Here is a 16,345-nt window from a genome sequence, read left to right on the forward strand (position 1 = left end):
ATAGACATCTCACTCGCACATGTTCATTGCCTCACCATACAGGAATCAAAATCCATACAAACAATTTGTATTATCCAATATTCAAACTTGTCATACACATTTATTCATACACAAGAATTATGTGTCATACACATTCAAGCAATCAAGATCCAATAAATGTATATAATTGATGTTCTTAAAAAGACTACACACACACCTAAATATATAATAGGTGATCTTTGAAATGGGACATTTACATGCAAAATTCAGAATGCAAACAGAGCTTTGGCTTGCAAATTTAATAGTCATTAACCAGCACATAATATGAATAATTTTTGAAATTGTTGTGATACTGATTCAATTTTTCACATAAAATCAGAATTTCATTTAGTTTCCTGATACAAATGATTCGTCTAGCTTACCTTGAATAAACATACCAATTCGTCAAAAAGTAGGACATCTGAGCTCAAAGATTAATAGTTTGGTTTGAAAAATCTCTAAATACACATAATTACAAAAACAAAACAAAATTCCGTGATAGAACATGTACTGATCTTGCAACTAAAGTAAAAAGGGGACTCAGGTGTGCTGTTAAAATTGTTGGCACATTTTAGTATCTAAAACTCACCTTTGATTTGGTGTTTAACATTGTTTTCAACCACGAAGGTTATATCGCGACGGGGGGAGATGGGATAGAGCCACTTGTTTCTTGTTCACAAAAGCACTTAATCAAAAATTTGCTCCAGGGGCTTGCAACGTAGTACAATATATTACCTTACTGGAAGAATGCAAGTTTCCAGTACAAAGGACATAACATTTCTTACATACTGCTTGAGTAAAATCTTTACAAAAATTGACTATATTCTATACAAGAAACACTTAACAAGGGTAAAAGGAGAAACAGAATCAGTTAGTCGCCTCTTACGACATGCTGGGGAGCATCGGGTAAATTCTTCCCCCAAACCCGCGGGGGGTACCTATGCGACTCACCACAATGTTTACTTTCAGCAGAAGAATGATTAATATTCTAGCAACAAACATGCAATAAATTCATACATGATTATTGATGTTCAAAAAATGCTCTACACTACTTCACCAAACTAAATGGAGAACTGAAAATGTTTAAAACACTTTCTTTCTTTATTTGGTGTTTTCAACCACGAAGGTTATATCGCGACGTGGAAGGGGTGGGGGGGAGATGGGATAGAGCCACTTGTTAATTGTTTCTTGTTCACAAAAGCAGCCACTTGTTAATTGTTTCTTGTTCACAAAAGCACTAATCAAAAAATTGCTCCAGGGGAAAACACTAACCATAAACAATAAACACCACTATGAGGTTTGATAGGTAACTTAAAGTGACCTTGACCTTCAATGAACGTTGCAAATAGCTTATGTTCTGATGAATATGGGTGAATGAGGCACCATTGAATATAAAAAGAAAAATAACTGATTTGACTCTAGTTAAACTATGGCGCTCATGGCATCATACCAAAGTTTGAACGAGTATCCCTTTCACTGTTCTGTACAGCTGTGAAAACACAGTGAGACATAATAATAATGAACATAAATTAATCACCCCTTCTCGCCGGAGCTCACGGCAATACACAATAGCAAAACAAATCAGAGCATTCACACACCGACACACACAAAGTCGTTAAAGGTTTATTGGCTGCGGCAATAATAGCCGCAAGAATAATCCTTTAGTTCGTTCAAAGTACCCAAGCATGTCCTGTATACAAAAGTAAGGCGATTGAGATTTTATTTTGGTTTTTTTACACAAGCCAGAGAACACCAGTGCTTGTGAGAGCAAAACGTTTGCCCGTAGGGAAGTGAACCTTCCTTATCTTTCGCACCAGAGAGCTGTTCAAAAGGGGTATTGTGCAAGTTGGCTATTAAACCATTGTAATTCGGAAAATGTCTTTAACCTTCGCCGGCACTCGTGGGTCCGTGCGGACCCAGAAGGGTGTTTGATTGCAAATATCTTTTAAACGAGTTGGAATTTTTTAATGAGCTTTTAGAAATGCCTCAGACACCTAACAAGCTATCATCTCCTAAAAGCTCATTAAATTTCAGTGATAATTAATTAATTAATTAATGGTCAAATTTAGACTACACACGGAAGCATTCGTGGGGACGTGCGGACCCATACTTCTCAAAGAAGGAAAAGCGTGTATACCCTTCCGAGGCACTCGTGGGTCCGTGCGGACCCAGAAGGGTGTTTAATTGCAAATATCTCTTAAACGAGTTGGAATTTTTTAATGAGCTTTTAGAAATGCCTCAGACACCTACAAAGCTTTCATCTCCTAAAAGCTCATTAAATTTCAGTGATAATTAATTAATTAATTAATTAATTAATGGTCAAATTTAGACTACACACGGAAGCATTCATGAGGACGTGCGGACCCATACTTCTCAAAGAAGGAAAAGCGTGTATACCCTTCCGAGGCACTCGTGGGTCCATGCGGACCCATACTTCTCAAAGAAGGACAATTGTGCAAACCCTTCCGTGGCACTCGTGGGGCCATGCAGACCCATAATATTTTACCAAATACCGTGTGTAGTCTAAATTTGACCATTAATTAATTAATTAATTATCACTGAAATTTAATGAGCTTTTTAGGTGTCTGAGGCATTTCTAAAAGCTCAATAAAAAAATTCCAACTCGTTTAAGAGATATTTGCATCAAACACCCTTCTGTGTCCGCACGGACCCACGAGTGCCACGGAAGGATATGCATATTTTTCGTTCTTTGAGAAGCATGGGTCTGCACGGCCCCACGAGTGCCACGGAAGGATATGCACATTTTTCCTTCTTTGAGAAGCATGGGTCTGCTTGGCCCCACGAATGCGTTCGTGTGTAGTCGATAACGAGTGCCGGCGAAGGTTAATGGCTGAATAACAATGAGTTCCTTTATACGTTGGATTGGGCAAGCCATATATATATATATATATATATATAAATATATCTAGCATCAATAAACCTAAAAATACACTAAGGTCTTTTTCAAAAACAATAGTCTGTTTTAAAAACTTTCAGCAATTTTCAACCTTATAAATCTATACTATAGATACATCAAAAGAAATTTGGTGCAATTAAACAGGTAACCTAATGGCAAATCATTGTGTAAAACTTTCTTTGCAACTTTCTTTCACAAAGTGTACGTATTTTTTTTTTTTTTTAGCAATATTGTTTTCGTGGTGCAGTACCTGTGTTTAAAAATAATAAAATACACAGCGGACATAATTTCGCTTTATTTGAATGACTTTGCACTTTACAAAGATTGGTTTAGAATTAGAGCGCAGATTTAAACCAATTTGAAAAAAACAGTTGCTTATACCTTCTACCATGCTTGGTACTTTGAACAAACTTTGATTGTTTTTGAGGCTTTCATTGTTGCAGCCCAATGCTGCTCAGTGCAAATTAACTTTTTTGAAGGCGAAGTGTCTGCACCCAGACACATCCTTACTCTGAGGTCTCAAAGCAAACCCGCAAATTGAGGCACACCTCCCAACGCCATGCAAGATATTGCAGATTTATTGCACGATTACGTGGCTGGCGCGGATAGGGCAAGTAGCCTAATAAGTTTACAATTTAAAACGAATGCTTCTTTCATTGACAAAAGCAGTAATCATGTGTCAAAACACTGGATCGGCTTTGGAATGCGCTTCAGGGGTCGACACTAACTTATTTGGCCTGGGGCCACACTGGCCCCAGAGATGGAAATTGCTGGGGCGGAAAACAAAAATCTGGGGCCCACTCTCATTATTCACGTGCGGCAATGCATTGTTTGTTTTTCTTCATCGTACTGAAGCCAGGGTAATTCTTTCAACCATTTGACATTGAAATTACGACAGAGCTTCACGCTTTTGGCTGCATCGGTCTCCTTTTTTCGTTTCTCTCCACCCTGTTCTTCATCTTCATTTCCAGGTCTTTTTACACCAGGGATGTGTCGCCACATTTTGCGTTTGGCATTTGAAGGCGATACTTATCTCTCACGCTAAAGAGCGCAATTTGGGAGTTATTTCCCTTGCGGCATTGTCCTTCGACGATTTCAATGGGGTTTTTTTCTTCTTGACTGCGGCATTGATCGTAACGCAAATTTCAGTGACGACTATGACTGGCGATTTTTAGTGATTGGCTCTGGCATTAGAAATTTCGGTTTGTCATTGTTGGAATTTATCCTGGGGCGGAGTGGGCCCCAAGCTTCGGCAATAATTGGGGCGGAACACAAAACTCTGGGGCGTTCCGCCCCCCGCCCCCGCTAGTGTCGAACCCTGCGCTTGTAAATAAAAGTAGACAATGAATTTTTCTTGTGATTCCACTGACCAATCTGCTTGTAGTCTGGACAATCAAGCGTACAAAATATGGCAAAATCGTATGGGTTCACAGGTCTGCTATACACTTCAGGTTTGGGGTGTCCACAAGCTAACTTTTTTTTTACTCGAGCATGTTGGCAACGAACTGGAGAACAACATCTGACCATGTTGATCGGTGGGTGGCCCACTCCGAGGGTCAATGCGCTCCGTTAGTTGCACGAGCTGTTCCTCAGAGAGGGGGCAAGCCGTGGCAGGCACATCCTAACGACTGTCTGGCAAAGGATGGTCCTCGATTATCGATTGAAGGCTTCTCCCTTTCCAGAAGTCCTGTACTGCTGTGGATGTGCTGGCTCGTCTCTCCAGCATCCCCCTGAAGAAGAGCTGCAGGGGAGTTCTGTTGCGCTCTGTCCTCAGGGGTTGGTGGTTCTTCTGTTCCACAAACCACTGTAGGGACCGGTTCAGCCTGGGCAGAAAAACATAGTGGAGGGCCCACAAGTGAATGGGATTGTCCATGTTCAGTATCCCCAGACCACCTTCTGCCTGTGGTGTTCCCATAGCAGTAAACAGGTCATGGTAAGGGTTCACCACATCTTTCCAGACGTCGAGCCAGAGACGCTCGATCCTTTGGTTATGGTCACTGCGGCCTTGCATCGCACTGCCTCTCCCTTCTCCCCTGTGTTCGTTCATGAGGGCGACGACATCCAGATTCTCGCCACCATGGTCCATGCGGACTCTTGACGGGAGTCCAAAGCGTTGGGTTCCACCCAAAAACAGATCCCGAACGGTCTCTGACCTGTTGTTTCGGTGGCATGGAGGAAGGTAGTGGCCCGGCTAAAGCCATCGATTGCCCCATGAATCACCATTTTCCACCTGCAATATAACAAACAGAGATCCGTTTCCATATGTGATTTCACCACACAAATTCTGATTAAAGAGTTATTGGGAAATAAGTACAGGTAACATGCTCAGTAAATATTAAAAAGTAATGGTCAAAGTGCTTTTTCATGACCGAGAATCAAGACCATTATTTTTAATATATATCATTGAGAAAAGGTGTGTAACCCATTTAATCCACCTTTCTTCAATTTTGCAAAGAAATAAATCAAGAAAAGCAATTGCTTTATATGACTTTTCTTCGTCATGTCCATAAGCCTTAAGGGTCTTGTAGGTCTTAAAAGGAGGATTCCACTAACTGCTGGGACTCTAAAATTTGATAAAAATAAGCAAAATTTTGGTAATGTCTGCTGGTTAATAACACATACAATTCAGTGAAATTTAATAAAAAATAACTGAGAAAACCGCAATGTAAAGCTTTTACAAACTTGACCCCACTGTGACCCCAAAATGTGACAGGGATCAACCAAACTAGGGTCACGTAGGTAGATTATCAAATCCTTCAAGTGTTCAAAGTTTCAAAGCTCAAGCTTCAAAAACACCTGAGATAACATCAATGTTAAGATATTTTGATTCGAACATGACCCCCTGTGACCCCAAAACTTGACGAAGGTCAATCTTCTTCTTCTTCAGCGTTCGACGATGGCTGTGTCTAGATTCTTTGGCCCGTGATGTTGACGAAGTGGGCTGTGACGAAGGTCAATCAACCTTATGTCTTCTTCTTCTTCTTATGCGTTCGTGGGCTGAAACTCCCACGTGCACTCGTGGTTTGCACGAGTGGAATTTTACGTGTATGACCATTTTTACCCCACCATTTAGGCAGCCATACGCCGCTTTCGGATGAAGCATGCTGGGTATTTTCTTGTTTCTATAACCCACCGAACTCTGACATAGATTACAGGATCTTTTTCGTGCGCACTTGGTCTTGTGCTTGTGTGTACACACGGGGGTGTTCGGACACCGAGGAGAGTCTGCACACAAAGTTGACTCCGAGAAATAAATCTCCCGCCGAACGTGGGGACGAACTCACGCTGACAGCAGGCAACTGGATACAAATCTAGCGCGCTACCGACTGAGCTACATCCCCGCCCACAATCTTATGTCAAGTTGGTAGATTATCAAAACCTAGAAGTGTGCGTACTATTAAAGCTCTAGCTAAAAACACATCTGAGATAACATCAACGTTAAGTTTTTATTAAACGAACATGACCCCGCTGTGACCCCAAAATTTGATGAGGGTCAACGAAACTGGGGTCACTTCGTGAAATCATCAAATAAAAGTGTGCAAAGTTTCAGAGGTCTAGCTGTATAAACTTCTGAGATAACAGCTCAACGTTACATTTTTATATTTAGTCAAGTTTTGACTAAATATTTTAACATCGAGGGGGAATCGAAACGAGGGTCGTGGTGTATGTGCGTGTGTCTGTGTGTCTGTGTGTGTGTGTGTAGAGCGATTCGGACTAAACTACTGGACCGATCTTTATGAAATTTGACATGAGAGTTCCTGGGTATGAAATCCCCGAACGTTTTTTTCATTTTTTTGATAAATGTCTTTGATGACGTCATATCCGGCTTTTCGTGAAAGTTGAGGCGGCACTGTCACGCCCTCATTTTTCAACCAAATTGGTTGAAATTTTGGTCAAGTAATCTTCGACGAAGCCCGGACTTCGGTATTGCATTTCAGCTTGGTGGCTTAAAAATTAATTAATGACTTTGGTCATTAAAAATCTGAAAATTGTAAAAAAAAATAAAAATTTATAAAACGATCCAAATTTACGTTTATCTTATTCTCCATCATTTGCTGATTCCAAAAACATATAAATATGTTATATTCGGATTAAAAACAAGCTCTGAAAATTAAATATATAAAAATTATTATCAAATTTTTTTTTCGAAATCAATTTAAAAACACTTTCATCTTATTCCTTGTCGGTTCCTGATTCCAAAAATATATCGATATGATATGTTTGGATTAAAACACGCTCAGAAAGTTAAAACGAAGAGAGGTACAGAAAAGCGTGCTACCCTTCTCAGCGCAACGAATACCCCGCTCTTCTTGTCAATTCCACGGGCACTGCCTTTGCCACGGGCGGTGGAGTGACGATGCTACGAGTATACGGTCTTGCTGCGTTGCGTTGCGTTCAGTTTCATTCTGTGAGTTCGACAGCTACTTGACTAAATATTGTATTTTCGCCTTACGCGACTTGTTTGTCCTTGGACAGACAGACAGCCTGCCCACAGCACACATAATTATTTTGATCAAGTATTATTCACTCAGCCAGTCTACCTGCACAAGCATGTGATTAATCCATGGTTGAAGAGTTCTGTGAAAATTGCGCAATTCTGCAAACTCTTTATAGCAGTTAATTTAATTTCGAATAAAATAAAGTACATAGTTGTTCTGCTAAGACGATAAGGCAAATATTTTTGCGTTCTTTTCATGTTTAAGTATCTCGGGAAAAAAAGTTCTATTTATGAAGTGAAATATAATTGACCTACAGATTACTGTCTTTTTATTTGTACAAATGCAAAATGGGAACAACTCTATTTTCTACACAAAATATGAGAGTTACTTGCCTTGAGACCTTGTGTCTGGTACAACGTAGATTTTGATTTAGAAAACAACCAAACTTATGGATCTTATATTGGATTCTGTGTGTTGAAACCTGAAATGAATAGTGTAAATGCAGTATGTATGAGCTCTTTCCTCTTTCGAATATTTGAGCATTCAGAACTTTTCAGTCACCAAGCAGTGACCACACAGTGTGGTTTCTCAACCTATGAGCTATCGAGGATTCAGACTGGTTGCTGGGTGGTTATTTGTTAGGACTAGGTAGCTTGGTATTCACCGAAAAGTATTCCCCCCTCTGCTTATTTCTCTGTTAACTTGAAGGGGTGTTTATTGTTAAAATTTAAATAACCACCCAGTAGAAATGGTAAGGTATAACCAGAATATGTTTTGTATTCCGTGGGGAAATCATCAATGGACCAGTCTTTCATTACATATCCAGAAAATGACAAAATAAAAAGAAAAGAAAAGCAAATACTTGCACACGACTCACCTTCGTTACCCACCTACCCCTTAGAAGACGCCCTTCCTTTTACGATCCCAAACAAGACATTTTCAAGACCCTGTTTCATAGCTGCCAACCCCTGTGAAGCCCAAAGAGTAGCATTTTGGAACTTTCACCCAATGTCAGAGTTGCAATTGGTGTTTATAAGCGTAGCACTAGCATAATCTTAAATTTGAATCGCAAGCCCGCATTTAAAATGCCATCAAAAACGTTTGTAAGATTCTGAGAGCTCTACGACATTACAACCGTCTAAACATAGTTCAATGTCACACGCTTTCCTTCTTTGCCACTACTAACGCAAACGTATGCAAGATTGTATGTTACACGCTTTAGGAGCATGGCAAGAACGGATTCAAACTCAAAATCGTCACTCCAAAAAAACATAAAATGCACACACGACTTTTATTTCTCCTGCTGTTATCGTTTCTTCTCTTTACAAATTCTTCAACGCTCAGAATACTGAAAACGGCACCCCAGACGACAGTACTGTTTCCATACGCGAATTTAACTTCCCTTGCAAAGTGGTTCGCTCAGGAGGCCTGTTTGTCTGACACTATAAGGACAGAGTTCTGAACATAGATGACAAAGATTCCGGAATGAACAAACATTTTGCGGATGCAGACACAGAAAGACGTCATGAAGAATGCGATGCTTCAAAAGATACAGACTGTGACGATGACTGTGACGTCATTCCCATATACCGAGACGTCATTCACAGTTGTTCGGTCACTTCCGTCAAAAAGTAGATTTAGACAATCAACGTAATCTCGTGTGGAAGAAAACGTCTGTCACACAACCAAGTCGGAATAGCAGGTATTATTACCTATGCACGCAAAGTCTGTCGAATTCTTCGGCAAAAATCGTTGAAAATGATTTGCCCGCATCGGCGTGGAACTTGCACCATAATCTTCACCACCCTTACGTTTCCCCGTTTTTATCCTGTCTCCCTCCAGTTTCCACTTCTAACACCGTCACTGTGCACAGCTTACAACTTAACAAGTGCATTGCATATTCTAATCAAATTCACAATTGGCGCATAGAGTCACCGGAAATGCGAATGCTTGCAATAAAATTCACGATTTGCTAAGCAAGTCACGTGGACAATATCGAGTCATAACGGAGTGGTTCCCAGCCATCGGTACTCGACTAGTTATGCAATGTTCATTGTTGATTGTCAAGCAATAAGTGAACATTTTGCACGCTTGTCATTTTTTTTTTTTTTTAGCGTAGCGGCTCAGGGCTTAGAGTAGCAGCGTAGCAATTCCTGCAAAATCGGAGCATGCTGCGCCAAAATCGTAGCAATTGGCAGGTATGCTGTTCTCTAAGATATTCTGCTCATAACCTCTGTAAGTTTACCCCCATTATAAGACCTTATTATCTCAGGGTTATGTAGGTCTTAAAAGAAAGATTCCAGCGTCATAAAATAATGTTTAAGAGAATTCCTTATGCCACCTGTATCAATCCACTCAAATTCCATGTTCAAACTGGCACAACCCCCAACATCCTCCCCACCACCGGACACACTCAACATTCACCAAATTTTGAAAAAGGATTTTTTTGTGCCCAGTGTATGTATTTGTAGCTGTACTCACGATATCAACTTGTGGTATCCGTCTAGATGCCAGAGAGCGTTTGGTCCTGATACTTGGTACAGACGACGTCTCGTGGGCCTCAACGCCAAAGCTCTGACAGCTACTCCACCAGGATCAACCCGCTGGATGGCTCCCCGTACTCTGTGCCTTTGTGGAGCGTGTAAGAATACAACTTATTACACTAACGTGACATACCACTCATGTCATAACAATACCATTCACTCTACATTGCATGTGTAAAGAGGTCTTGTCTGACAAGGACCTGATTTTTCACTGCCTCCAATACCGAAACAAGCGTCCTTCTTTGAACACTCTGAAGAATTTTAAGAACGTAAACACCACACCAGTGACATTTCCTTGCTTTGACATAAAAGATTACACGAGGCATTCGGAGAGATCCAGGTTCAATTTTTAAGCTTCTTCAATCTGGGCGCTTCGACAAAGGGACATTTACAGCAATGAACATGCAACAGTATGTACAGGGTCCCCACTGGTTTTTAGAAACAAAATTCCATGACTTTTCCATGAGCCTCAATAACATTTTCCATGACTAGATCCACAGGTCGCCATTTCCGAACACGCAAACTTTTTACGTCTTGTCACTGCCAGTTTTGACACTGGCTTGCTTTGCACTGAATTTGAGTCAGTTTCTACGCAGTGTCTCTTTGACAAGCAAGTCAAGCATTTGCTACGCAGTCAGATTATCGGTAATGTTTGCTGGTCCTGTCATTTCACTAAACTGGACCAGCCACTGTTTGTATCCATCTGCACTTTCGTAAATTCCGCTTCATAACCGTCACTAACACTGTGACTTGACGAACTGTCATTTTTTTCACCGCGATACACAGTTCATTGCGAAGATCTTCCTTGGTAAGGCCAAAAAAAAAAATGCTTTGGTTACGGTTTCCCGACCGACCCTAACTTTTTGGGCCGACCCTAAACTTTTTTTTTGGTCCTAAAGCTAAAAATAAAATGAACCAAACACATACGATACATACACACACAAAAAAACACACACACACACACAAAAACCCACCGAAAACGACAACACCACGGCACAGAGAAAACATCGATCGCCGGCGAGCAGACAACAACAAGACCGACAAGGGACACCACTCCGCTTTTTACAACTCCCATATCCAAGGGAAGTCAGTCTCGTGCGTTCGTTCGTTGCGCGAACGTAAAAAGATGTCGTCTGCATTTGCAATCGTATTCGGAAAGTGCGTTCATATCGAACAAACACGACTGATAAGTCGGTACTCGAAGAGTGCAACTTTTTGATGGAAAGACTTCTGTTTAAGAAAACTTGTATAAAGTGAAAGGAATCATCAGCTACTGTATTTTGACTAGTTTTCAATTTGTGACAATCAGTCCAGACTGCGTTCAAGACTGTGTTCACTAGTGGCACTATACAGTTTAAAGGGTATGTCCAGTTTTCTTTTCTTAACATGAAAAAGTAATTAATATCTGTGGTTCCAAATACACCAATATGAAAATACCTCGAATATCCTGCATACACAAATATTTTTATCATTTCAAGAGGGACCAACCAACAAAAACAAAAACAAACAAAAAACAAAAGTTTAATCGACCTACCTACCCTATTAATTTTGGCCATAAAACCGTAACCAAAGCATTTTTTTTGTGGCCTAATTCGTTCCAATTCCGCATACTTTTTGTTGTCAAGAAACAACTCGAAAGAAAGCTGGCGTGCTAAAGGTTTTTGTTTTTTTTTCTTATTTATATTAAATTCCATGACTTGAATTGAAATTCCATGACTTGAATTGAAATTCCATGACTTTCCAGGCCTGCAAAATTAAAAATCAAATTCCATGACTTTCCAGGTTTTCCATGACCTGTACGAACCCTGTATGTAGGATAAACAGAATACTACATGGCTTCCTGTTTGATACCAGTTTTACACTAGTGTTTTGAAATATTGTTCGCAGTTTAATATTTAAAAGCACAACTTGTGTAAAACTGGTATTTCATAGGAAACCATATAGTATTCTCTATGTGGACAACAATGTCACAGGCTTACCCACTAAAGTTCTTTAGGAGCTTCTGACATATTTGCCTTAAAAACAACATGCAAAATAACTTGTGGAATCCAAAAGCACCATGCCGCATTAGTGGCCCAATTAGAGCTGCAGACTATTACGCTTTCGATGTAGCATGCTACTTGTAAAACAGAAAATGCTACTTCGTTATACAGACACCCTACAATGTTCATTTGTTCCTGCTGCTGTTTTCTTGTCTGAACACAGTTATTGCAACATTTGTGTCTTGACATATTTATAAACATGTAGGTGCAGTGGATTATAAGATGATGCAATACTTAAAGATAAACACCATTTGCTACTCTATAAATTCAAGATTGCTACACATGAAGCTTCATAGGGGCTGACAGCTCTGCATCATACACCTGCACATAAATCTTACTGACTGAGTTGATGTGTATTTACACATTGCACACCTCCCACATTGAAGTAAACAATTGAATATCTTCAGTTAATCGAAGTACACTTAAAGATGAAGTTCTCTCCATAGGAATACTGTGCATCACCCTTGCATGTAAGTGAACTCAAAGTACTATGTGAACAGAACAGAACCAATTCTGTCTGTTTGCAACCGCATGAACGCGGGAAAGAGATCATTGTCAGATTGAATTACAATTAACATTGACACGCTTCCATTTGAAACTTTTCAGTTGTCATTGTGGATTGACGCCCCGGGCCCCAGATCCTGCGTTTAACTTTATCCTCGACGAACAAAATTGGGCGGCCGCCTCACCTGTGATTGTGTTGACCAGGTTGGCAACCGAGCCAGACAGGGTAGAATTGCTGGTACCGGTTGTCATCGATCCCGATGTTGAGGCGATGGCCTCACGATCACCCGAAACAGCTTCTTGCAGACGTTGGTTGTCTTTCTGGAGCGAGACAATGGCCACTTGGCAGGTCTCTTGCCGCTCCCCCAGCCTGCATAGCTCAGCCAATACCGCGGCCAAAGCAGTGGCGCTTTCTTCCCCTCCTGCTGTGGCTGACTCAAACCCACCGGGTTGTCGCTGCGAGGCTGTCTGGTTGCTGGCCCTCGGCCGACCTGCAGCGGCTCGGGTCACTTCGGCTACCCGCCTTGACGCTGCCCTCCTGGGAGGCATATTCCTGTGCATAAAAAACAGGATATATATGTGAACACAGCCTTATTTGTCAGATTACTGAGAATTACACATAAGCCTTGAACTCGTCTGCTGCTCCTTGCAGGAGTTGACAACGCCTTCACTGTTCAGCCTGTAAAAGGTGTTTAATATCCCATACTTCTGAAGTTGTCACCAGATTTTGGGAGACTGAAATACAACCAAAGAAATTGATTAAAATCTGGCCCAAAGTACTTCAAACCAATTGTGTTTTCTGTGTCAAACTCAAATCCTGGCACCAGTACCCCCACCAAACGAGTTTGGAATCTCTGAGGCTCAATACATTTATGACAAACAGAACACCAACAGGAAATTACATCATGGTTCTCTGAACTGTCACACACTAACATAATACCTGGCTAACAAATCCACATACTAACTAATGTTGGAATCTCTGAGGCCCTATAGCTTAATTTGACAAAAAGAACAACAGCGAACCATGTTTTTCTGATTCTCTGAAAAATCAGCCCCACCATGAAATATTACCTAGCCCACGGTACATGTACTTTAACCAAAATAGTGTTTGTAACCTGTGAGGCACCAGCCAACACAAGTGACAACAGTACCTCCACAGGAAAAACGTTTCCCGATTCTCTGCAAAGTCAAACACATGAAATATTACCTAGCCCACAGTACCACAACCAAAATAAATTTGGAATCTCCTAGGCAAAATAACAGGTGATCGACAAAACAGTACCTCCACAGGAACCAATATTTACTGATTCATTGAAATGACAAACACCCACCTAACAGGTAATTGACATACAGTACCTCCACAGGAACAAATATTCTGATTCTCTGAATTGACAAACGCTCACATGAAAAGGCATCGTAACACCAACATGTTCATCAGAATCTCACCTGAAAATTATTTCCAAGTACTCTGGAAAAACACTGATCCATACTATCCACCAACACAGAAACATACTGTTGAAACATGTCACGATATCTTGATTTGACAGAACACTCAACAATCGTGTTGATCGAAGAACCATTCCACCTTGAACTGGTTTTTAGACAAGGGACATCATCCACAACGAGCCTGTCATAAACTCGAGTTACTTCCCATCTACCGATCTGGTTGACCCCATTTAGAGCCTTCGATTTATAATGCCACCCACCCGCATCAAACAAGAAAGAAAATGTAAACAATTTGAAGATTCCCTGTTCCTATACCCGTGCTTTGTAAGCTGATCAGTCAAAACGCACAATGCAACCTGACCCGGCTACAACATTATTTAATCACACAAAAACCGACTGTGTTTATCGCCTGACGAAGGGACTTGTACAACCTGGCCTGTCCTGACGTTGCTTGATCTTCTTGATCTTGATATGTTACGCCAACAGGTCCCAAGCTTGGGAATATACGTTTGCTAGATGCACACCATCACCCAGGAAATGACGCTGCAAATTCAGGTAACGTAAACTGTTTTCCAGCGGAAAACATAAAATCATGGTCCCAAAATACAACTCTAGGGGAGTCCACAGTGCCCTGCCGAAGCAACGCATTGACCTCCATAGCTGCGGCGTTGTATGATGGATCGAAACACACACACAGACAGACAGACAGACAGACACACACACACACATACACCACGACCCTCGTCTCGATTCCCCCCTCTACGTTAAAATATTTAGTCAAAACTTGACTAAATATAAAAACGGTATTACTTAACTTTAAAATCAGAATCTGTGACTGTGAAACATTGGTCCATTTCTCAGTTGTTTTTCAACAGTTTAAAATTCCTTTTTGAAGCTTTACTATTCTAATATTCAGCACAGAAGAGTTACCTGAAGTACTGTCCCCTGTCCTTTCAGACGAGCTTGTATCATTAAGGACCCAGTAAGCTTGTTGGAAGCAGTAATTGGTTCCACCAACGCATCCAACTCTTGATCAGATATCCTGGAATACACCATGCGTTGTACTTGTAGCATTCCATTTTCCCTGAAAATTGCCAAACACTTTTATTACTTGCGTTGTATCGATAAACGAAGCACAAGTAAGAAACAATAATAAAAGCAAAGAAAATAGCAACACGATATGCAAACATCTAACAAAGCCGAGCAAGCAGAATGACAGGTCTAATGAAAAACAAAGAGGTACCGATTCGGAAACAAGATCGCGATTCTTTCCTTCGCTGCACGACGCAAATCTTCTGTGACCTTTGACCAAACGTAGCTTCCACATTCGATCACCGTGCTCAGCTTAATATTTACAACAGAAAGCCGAGGGGGTGGAATACCGAGATGAACCTACAGAAATGTGCATCCTCAAACCTGACATATTCATCCCAACATTTAATGAACTCCAAAACACAGAAAGTTGCTTTCACACCGTACACGCCATCTTTGATTGCCACTGCCAGTGGTCGGTCTGACTAATTACTACGCGACCACACGCGACCTTGCACTACCTTGCGCGACCTCAAACTAAAGCAGGTGCATGTACTATTTTTTTATATAGTATCTTCACAACATTATCTGACTTTATACCAAGTTTTAAGTCAAAGAAATTAAAAATAACGGAGCTATAATGTATTTTGCGACGTGCTATCGAGCTAAAGTGAAATCATCCGATGTTTGCACTTTGCTCGCTAGGCTTTGAAAATGCATCAGAATTAACTTTGTTTTTACTTCTCTGACTTAAACTCGGTTCAAAGTATGATCATGTTGTGAAGATACTAGATATATAAAATGTTACATGAATATTATTTAGTTTGAGGTTGAGCCTGCGTTCTTAAACGAATGCGAACATGGTCGGACGCTGAATCACAATGATTTTACTTTAGCTCGATAGTCGTCGCAAAATACATTATAACTCCGTTATTTTAATTTCTTTGACTTAAAAATTGGTATAAAGTCAGACATTGTTGTGAAATACTATATATATAAAAATATTACGTGAACATGCTTTAGTTTGAGGTCGCGCAAGGTAGTGCAGGTCGCGTGTGGTCGCGTGCGGTCGCGTAAGTAATTAGTCAGACCCACTGCCCAGTGGTTATCAAACAAACCGGGACCCCGTACCCGTGTTTCAAAGATCACGCATTGTTTCTTCTTCCTTAAGTCACAAATGAACAAGCAAACAAAACGTTGCTTACCTTCTAAAACTTCTTCTGGCTCATTACCAGACTGCAACAAATTGACGCAATGGCGGGTCTGATCCAGTGGCGTCGCTATTTTGGAAGATGGCGCAAACCGGAAGTAGTATCTCCACGAGATTGTCGCTTTGGTCTGGTTTCGTACATTTTCCGATTCAAGTTCTAATTGTTTCAGCTGCATTTATTAAATGCAGCTGCA

At 40.7% G+C, this 16,345-nt stretch overlaps 1 long non-coding RNA gene across 2 annotated transcripts; it reads right to left on the reverse strand.

Moving 5' to 3' along the window:
• Positions 1-80: 80 nt before the first annotated feature.
• LOC138952426 (uncharacterized) lies at positions 81-15,404 on the reverse strand. 2 transcript variants are annotated; one of them, XR_011451371.1, is made up of 4 exons: positions 14,840-15,404; positions 12,649-13,016; positions 9,856-10,002; positions 81-5,165 (listed from the first exon to the last, which is right to left on the reverse strand). It is a non-coding gene; the product is annotated as an uncharacterized lncRNA (long non-coding RNA). The 2 variants fall into 2 exon arrangements; XR_011451370.1 differs by lacking the exon at positions 81-5,165 and having other exon boundaries at positions 8,882-10,002.
• Between the last annotated feature and the right edge of the window lie 941 nt (positions 15,405-16,345).

Source organism: Littorina saxatilis, linkage group LG17, assembly GCF_037325665.1.
Source record: "Littorina saxatilis isolate snail1 linkage group LG17, US_GU_Lsax_2.0, whole genome shotgun sequence".
NCBI lineage: Eukaryota > Metazoa > Mollusca > Gastropoda > Littorinimorpha > Littorinidae > Littorina > Littorina saxatilis.